This window comes from Alosa sapidissima, chromosome 7 (assembly GCF_018492685.1).
Source record: "Alosa sapidissima isolate fAloSap1 chromosome 7, fAloSap1.pri, whole genome shotgun sequence".
Taxonomy (NCBI): Eukaryota; Metazoa; Chordata; class Actinopteri; order Clupeiformes; family Clupeidae; genus Alosa; species Alosa sapidissima.
Window position 1 is genome coordinate 24,741,276 of NC_055963.1, and position 9,314 is coordinate 24,750,589.

Genomic DNA, 9,314 nt, shown 5'->3' on the forward strand with positions numbered 1-9,314 from the left:
AAAAATCAGTCAGTCAGTCCATAAGCCATCTTGAAGAGATATGTTGTAGCCTACCTATTCATTAGTAGCGGCGAAATGACATGCCCGGGTCACTTCCAGGCTAACGAGTTTTGACTAAAAACAGTAAAATCGAACTTTCTCAAAACACATCCGAATGACATGATTTTGATGTCAACTTAACGTATGTACTCCCAATCATCCGTAAATTGATCTAAAGTGCATTTTACTCCGGATAATTCCTTTAATGCTGGTCTTGGTTCAACAGGAGTTTTGTGATGACTGGCTGGCCCAGGACACAGAGAAGGCGCATTTCATGAAGCGCATTTTCAAGCACAGCATGGAGGCTTGCAGCAGTGTGCGGATTGAGAAGGAGCTGGTGGCGGGCCAGGGCTTCATATCTTGCGACTCCTATGCCCTGGCGGCAGCCATCGATGACAAGTTCATACTTGAAAGTGACGAGGTACCAATCACTGTGGAACTCTCTGGCAGCTACGCCCGTGGAATGATGGTATTGGACACACTGGACATACTGAAGAAGACTCACAAAGCTAAGGTCATGACGAAGGTGGACCTGGAGAAGTTCAAGCAGATGCTGATGGACTCTCTAAAATAATAAGACCTCTTAATTTGTAGAGCCTATTATGTTTCAGATTGTGGCCTTGCAATTTCTCTAACACAGCCAGCTCTGTCCAATGTGTATGTTGTTTGTGGTGAAATGTGAGAACAAGCACAATTCAAGATGTCCAAGCACTTCCCATACATTTTCAAATGGGAGCATTCCGTTCACTAGAAATAAGATAATAGAATCGTTTTGGTTGCAAATAGTTATTTCATTGCATATATACACATGCAAACTAATTATGGATAACTGACCATCATGACATTCACAGTGCTGTAATTTTATCTACATTAAGAGGAACAGAGTTAATATTTTTACTGACTTTTTGATAAGGAGTTTTGCAGAACACAATAAATGTAATTTTACCATAATTTGTTCACTGCAACTTATTAAATAAACTATATAAGGATGACATGACACAAGAGTTATACAAAACATGATAGTTTTATTTTCTCAGTCTCACTGGCATTTAGCCTACTATTTACAATTTTGCATGACATTGCTTCAGATTGTGGCGATTACAAGCTCTTGGTCAGTAGCCCTTTCTGCCTCTGAATCGAGACCTTGTGTCCAGCTAAAACGAAAAAAGGACAGACCGTAGATCAAATGGTTTAGTAATCGCGGACTATCCTACAACCAAAGAGATTATTTTTACCTGCGTTAGCCAAATAAAGGACGGGACTGCACCATTCACAAACCGTAAAAATTAAGTTTATTAGTTTTACAGTTGACTACAGTTGACAGTTCACTATAAGTCCACACAAACAATTCTGGTTTCCTTGCACTAGCCAGTTTTGTCGTAGCCTACTCTGTCTGTTGTATGGCCTACACTATGTGGCCTACACAGCACGCAAGCTTTGGTCAATTTCTGTAACAAACAGTGCCACCTATAGGCCTGGGATATGAAGTAGGGCCTAACGTGTTGAGATGGATCCGTTTGGACGCAAATATTCGGTTTGGTACATGTGGACTAGGTCTAAGCCATCATTAGCTACAACAAAATGCAACTAAATCCGAACAGCAACTTAAACTCAAAATATTGACTGAAAATAGTTTTGGCTGCTGACTTTTGATTGGCCGTTGTCACCTTGTTGTGAGCCAAATAAAACTGCAAATGCTAGCAAATGTGGCAATTCTTGAGATATTGAAATTCGGAAATTGCAGCGCCCCTGAACAGAACGGAATGAACAGAATTTCACAAAACTTGGTGTGCATCCAGACCAACCAGTCATGGTGATCTTAACATGTCAAATTTAGCGCTGTTCGAAACATCTCACAAAATATTGGCAATTGAAGCACCACATTTGCATTAAAAAAAATAGAAAAAAAATAGAAATAAAAAATGTATGACTGTGCTGTGCTAGCCCTGGTGGTGTTCAAAATTCCTATATTTCAGTTAATATGCTTTATAAATTAGCTTTATATATCCATATATATTTGTGTATGTATGTATGTATATATGTATAGCCTACATACTGTTATGTCTTGTCCTTGGGGTCCAGAACATGAGCAAAGATTTTTGAGATGGAAATGCAAAAAGAATGCAAAAAGACCACAAAGGGTAAAGTATTTAAAGTATTTATTTGACCAAAAAATTTAATAATATCAAAAAAAGAAGAATGAATCAGATATTAACACTTTGAATCCCGCGCTGTTTTCGGAAGCTTTGGCTCAGAGTGCCAGCAATCTAGATAATTGTTGATGATTTTTGTAGATCCACAGCGTATTCTATGTTATAGCTACGGACACATACTATGGCTCGTCTGAAAGGTGAGACTTTAAGCTCTCAGTGGGTACCATTTATTTCTACATGTCTCTGTTCCTGAGAAATCCCAAGCTAAACAGTGGCTAGTTTTCATCAATTTTTTTTTTCTAGAAATGGAGATATAGCGTATTTTATGAAATATGCGCTGTTTGAGCCTGTCACTCTTCTGACACTTAAATTTCGGTCAATGAACTTGTGTAAGATAAATATAGTTTTTTTGTTCACAAAACCACCTTTCTACTGCTGTCGAGCACCATAAATCCTCCTCCTCTCGGTCGGTAACGTCTGTGTCGCTATCACCGACATATTCGGCACTCTGGCAAGGACGTGCCCTCTTGCAAGCACGACTGTTGGAGATGGAACGCCCTCATCCGCACGGTGGTCAGTTACTCTTTCTAATGTTTTTGACCTGGCGTGTGGTGCCCTAGCGAGACCTGGCGAGACTGCCACCTAGTGATAAACCCACGAAAATAAATGGCCTGGTTTTGACCTGACGTGCATGCGTCACTGATTCGACCCAAAGCGGCAAACATCAAAAGCCGAGTTATGATAAAATGTCCACATAAAATGTAATATAGTTCTATTCACCATAGAGTTCCCAAAATTATTTAAAAAAAAGCTAAAAACGCAATATTGCGTTTCTGGCACTCAAAGTGTTAAGGGCCCTATCTTACATCTGACGGAAAGTTTGACGCAAGGCTTAATCTTATCTTACACTCAATAGGGTTGAATTTTTTGCTATGCACTCCAATTTTATTTAACCTTGCGCCCAGGGGTGTGGCAATTAACGACATAAAGTGTGGTCTGGCGCATGATCTACAAATTGCTATCTTACGCCCTCTAAAAATCATTACTAAAAAAACCTGGTCACAGGCTATAAAAACCCTCTATAGCGAAAGGTGTATATACAGAGCTGAAGACGCGCTGTCACAAGATGTAAGCAGCCCTTAGCAATCAGTCCCAAACATCTCCTTTACAGGACTATTTTGTAGTTGACTATGGGTGTGTTCGAAACGGGTAAAGTTGCTGCCTTTTAAGATATCTAACTGGGGAGCAAGGTAGCGAAACCGAAAAAACAAATTCTGATGCCTTTTAAGATATCTTAGAATTCCCAAATAACGGTCATTTTTGGAAGCAGCATCGATGCACACTTCATGCTCCCTCCTACCCATAATCCCTTGCGGCAACGTCTGAAACAGCTGTGAAAGGTAAACAAACATGGTGGATGACATCGGCAATGGCTGCTGAATCTGTTTAAAATGTCATTTGTGTGACCTTATTTTGCTCAGATATGTAGATTAGAGATGAGAAATAAACAATTTACTATCTGATTATGCCATTGTTGTAACCATTGATGGCGTCTGGTCTGATATATCTGCCGGCCGTAAAACTAATTTATACCGTTAGCCTGCTAGCTTACGTAAGCTAATTTAGTTTAACGTCATACCGTAGTGTTAACCAAAGATTCTAGAGTGCTACGCTCATTTTTAAAAGATGCATTTAATCCAAAGTCATGTCTAGTGAGACAGCTCTCTATGTAGGGAGGGAGGCAGTAGGCAGCTGTCTCCCGTTTCGAACACACCCTATGAGTCCACTGTGAAGTTAGATGTCTTGTGTGAAATTCCGGAATTTTTACCGTCTAAGACAGAAAGGTTGTATTCTGTAAGGGAACGGCCGCCGAGGTGTCCTGTTATACGGAGTTAATGGACTAGGGCGAGGGGCAAAGAACTCCCCGACGGGCAGCGGAGTCCATTAATTCCGTAACTGGACACACCTCGAAGGTCGTTATCCCGCTTATAGTCAGGGGGCCTATGTGGTTTCTGGGGGATTGAAATGTTAACTTTTGGAGAGTGGTTAGACTGTCTTTAGAGGTCATTGAACATAGAGAAAAATTATGTCTCCATTTTTTTTACCTGTTTTAACCCTATTTTTGTGAAATTGTATATTTCACTATAATTAACACCATACATTTCGCCTAAATCACTGGCTATGTTGAATAAAGTTCACAAAACAGTTATTTTCTTATTTTCAACAGTATGATTGTATGTCAGTTTTATGATTGTATGTCAAACAATTAGAGATAAGATCAAAAACCAATCAGTTTCACCAAATACACATACTCCATTGCTGAAAGCTAGCAAAATCACAGAATCACAGATGAGACCTCAAACAATATTTAATTCATTTACATATACACAACATATTAGATCTCACCTCCACAATTCCCTCATCAAAATCTACAACTAGTCTACTAAACCCTATTTGTACTCACCTTCTTAAGACTGGTCTCCCCTTCCTGGATAATGTTTTGCTCTAGATTATAAATAATTCTATCAGGGCATGTACCGCAGTCGTTTAAGACATCTGTTATTAAGCCCTCCCTCAAAAAAACTAGCCTTGTATCGATACTGGTCCTCCTGGACCCCAGCGCTGCCTTTGACACCATAGACCATGACATACTACTTAGGCTTGAAAATTTGATAGGCATCAAAGACTCAGCACTTGCTTGGTTTAGATCATACCTTCCTAACCGTCAACAATTTGTACAGGTCCATTATAAACCATCTACCCAGATTATGGTAAAATATGGAGTGCCTCAAGGCTCAGTACTGGGGCCCCTGTTGTTTAGCAGATGATACATAACTATACCTCTCCATAAAACCTGATGAATTAACCCCGTTAGCCAAACATGACACATGTATAAGAGATATAAAGACATGGATGACAAATAATTTCCTGCTCAGATAAAACATTAGTCATGGTTTTAGGTTCTAAAAAGATGAGGGATATCCTATCCACATCCCAGGCTACATATAGTGATCTTCCACTGACCTCATCCACAAGTGTTAAAAACCTGGGAGTTATAATTGACCAGGACCTAGCACTAAGTAATCACATAAAACAGATCACCAAAACTTAATTTTACCATTTAAGGAACATTTCAAAGATAAGGAAGTCCTTATCCTTACCAGATGCTGAGAAATTCATGTTTTGTTATCTCAAGGATAGACTATTGCAATGCAATATGAACATATTTCCCCCATCCTAGCATCTTTACACTGGCTACCTGTTAAAAGTCATTGACTTCAAAATATTACTTATAGTTCTTGATTGGTTGCCTGCATTGAAAGAGGACACCTAATGAAGACACTCTTTTGTCTGCTTCTGACAGAAGAAGCACTTATCTATGCTGCCAGCAGCTGCTGCTGAACAAGTGTACAAAGTCCCTCTCTTATCTATGCTGCCAGCAGCTGCTGCTGAACAAGTGTACAAAGTCCCTCTCATTTGCAGGTGTTGCTGCAGGTTCAGAAGATGGTCTACCACGTCTTTTCTGAAGACACTGAGTCCTGCCTGCTTCACATGATTTCTAGTAGCGAATCTTGCATGCTGCAGATGCTCACTGTTACAGGTGGATTTGTAGCAGTTCCTGTGCCAAACTGCTTTGTTCTGTTGTAAAATAACTGCACTGTGACAATGTAATCGTTGGCTGATCTGTGATCCCCATCTCCATACTCGCTCATGGACAAAAACAAGAAATTTGGCATATGTCTCTAGTGATGGGTCATTCACCAGTCCACACATATCTGCCACTGGATACATAGCCCAAAATCTGTTTCTTTTAGAATATGTGTGCCATCACCTCACTAACAGAAAGACACACCTCAGAATATAACCTAACTAGACTGTGCCACCATGAACTATGAAAATGTGCTTACTCAAATGTAGAAGGCTAGAAGGTCACTAATATCACCAACCATGAAGAACAGAGCACTATGTGCTTCAGGTTAAGTATAAGTACATATAAGTATATACTTTTTTGATCCCGTGAGGGAAATTTGGTCTCTGCATTTAACCCAATCGGTGAATTAGTGAAACACAAACAGCACACAGTGAACACACAGTGAGGTGAAGCACACACTGATCCCGGCGCAGTGAGCTGCCTGCTACAATGGCGGCGCTTGGGGAGCAGTGAGGGGTTAGGTGCCTTGCTCAAGGGCACTTCAGCAGCGACCCACTGGTCGAGGCTCGAACCGGCAACCCTCCGGTTACAAGTCCAGAGTGCTAACCAGTGGGCCACAGCTGCCCGTTATAGGTTATTCGATATTCTAAATTCTATCAGCTATCATCAGCCAACTGTCACTGGTAGTCAGGGATGGATTACTGCACGGGCCTACCGGGCCTAAGCCATTGCATGGAATCATTGCCTCAATATCAACACATCATATCAACACATAGGCTATGAATCTGATTGAATTAAAGTATTGGCCATCCCCAAAATGCACCAGAATACAGGAAATCACATCAAATAAATTTTAAAAAATGTCCCCAGCAACAATTAGTGGGGGGCCCTTAATACATCTGGGCCCAGGGGCCTGAAAGTTCATAATCCTTCCAGGCTGGTAGTGTCTCTCTTTCTCTTTCTCTCTCTTACACACACACACACACACACCTGTCTGTTTGTCTATCTGATCCTTTACCCTTTCTTTTCTTCACACTTACATAGGCTACGGAAGGCCTTTCAGACTTCAGCTGGTACTATGTAAAAGTCTATTAAACTTGATTTAACAGAGATCTCTGCACTTTGTGCTCTGAATGGGTGTAGACAAGAACTGACAGAGCAGGCTAGGCCTACACTCAAGCACACTAATAGGCATGAATTAATAGTATTGATATTGAAGTATTATTTTTTTTAAAGGTGCCATGTGTAATGTCCGCCAAAAATCAATTCATACTCCACATTCCATAAAAGATGGGGGCAGTATACCTCCAGAAAGTGAGCTGGTTTACCCTAGAGTAACAACCGAGACTCGTGTATTGCAGTTTGGCTAGCGGTTATGTTGTCCGCATACTGCCTCCCATGGCCGAAACTGGTATTATGACACCTGTCGGGCTGTGGCTAGTAATTTAGCATGCTAATTCAGGTTGATATCTCTGCAGCACTATACCTTGTTATTTTTTTAATGACATCATCGCCCATATTTCTACTCATTCTTTTGATGCGTGTAGTTCATCTTTTGGATATTTTTACCTCAATTCTTACACATGGCACCTTTAAGCGGACAATTTTGAGAATTTTAGGCACAATTTCTTGTTAAAGAGATCAATCATCAGCCTAAAAATGTTTTATAATGTTGTATTGTTTATGTGGCCCACTTTTGCACACTACCTTGTAGAATATCTTTGCTTTTTGGCACCAAACCCTATGCTATATTACCAGCAATGTGAGGTTTATGGACAAAACACCAAATCTGACCTTTTCTGAATTTGACCTTTGATTTGGGTCCTTCAAAACCTTAAAAAAAAATGGAGACATGTTTTTTTTTACTCTTAAGAACCCCTAGAACAAGGATATAATACAATATAATACAAAAATTAACATGCGAATCCCACAAGCTCCCAAATTAGACACATAGGCCCCCCTACTATTATCACCTGGTTGCCACTGTAAAGCAAAGGAAACACGCGGTTCCGTTTAAAAGGAAGCTCACTAGTTCAACTTGTACAACTTTTGTTGGCCCTATAACAGCATGGACAGTTAGCTTGTTTACAGTTGATTCCATTGTTGCGAAGCCTGCCTCCAGGCTCAACTGTCGTCCTACTATCGTTGTTATAGTTACCATTCATAAGCATTGATATGGAACGGCGATTAAACTTTTTTTTACCAGATCTACTTCATATGTGTCCCGTTATTCAGAATTAAAAGCCACCCCACCAGCCAATCAGAAAAGAGTTTTTCTTCTCTCCGGGTGATAAAAATAAATAATTGCTTGCGGAACGGTCAGTGTGCGAGATTCTTTCTAAGTTCCTAATCTGCGACCTTTGGTCATATATTACATTACATTACATTACATTACATTTAGCAGACACTTCTTGACCGAAGTGACTTACATATGTCAGCTATATTACAAGGGATCACATTGTCCCCGGAGCAACTTGGGGTTAAGTGCCTTGCTCAAGGGCACAACGGTGGAAGCCGGGAATTGAACCGACAACTTTCAGGCTACTGCACGCTAGCCCAGCTCCTTAACCACTACACTACCACCGCCCTGTCCATATCCAACACACCTGCCCGACAAAAGAGGTGTGCAAAAAGCCTTCCGCCACTCTTAGAGCAGGCAAGAGTGGTGATGATGGCATTGACTGGAGAGCGTGGCAGAGCAGCATGTGTGTGTGTGTATATGTGTGAAATGAAAACAAAAAATGGCAGATTCCAGTGACTTTTCCTCTCAGGACCGTTGGCATTTTGCCAAAACTGATATGAGATTGTGGACTCCAGCAACAAAGAAGTCTGGGGGAAAATGAGAGAAAGTTCAAGGGAGTCCATATCCTACTTATAACCTAAAACTGCAAGTTGAAGCAAACTTGCTATTCAATTCAAATTGTAGGCCTACACTACCTATAGAAAATATACTTAATGGTAACATACCTTTGGTTTGTTGTCTCATTGGTGGAGTACCTAGTGATTCCATCACACAGAATAAAGTCATACATAATAATCTCTTCCACAATCTTATAATTATCAAATATTACTTTAAATAATGACTTGGATTTTTCCTTAATAACATTCTCACCCATAATACGATTCCAAACATGGGTACAGTCAGCATTGAGGTTATTCATTTCATAACACCTACAGTATATTCTTTGGGAGACAAAAAGAATGAAGGGCATACTGGGTTAAATTTGGCTCACAAGGCTGATGTACTCAGATATTTGTTACCACACAGAATCCACGATTCTGATGAAAGGTATAATGATATTTGAGCTGAACCACCGTTCAAATTATACCCGTCCCTACTGTGCTGCTTGCAAAATGTGAATTGGCTTGGTCTGGGCCACTTTGTTTCCTCTTACAGAGCCAGGACAGTGTACAAACCCCAGAGGCTTTTTGAGTGCACATGCAGAACAAACAGCTAGAGGGCCATAGGC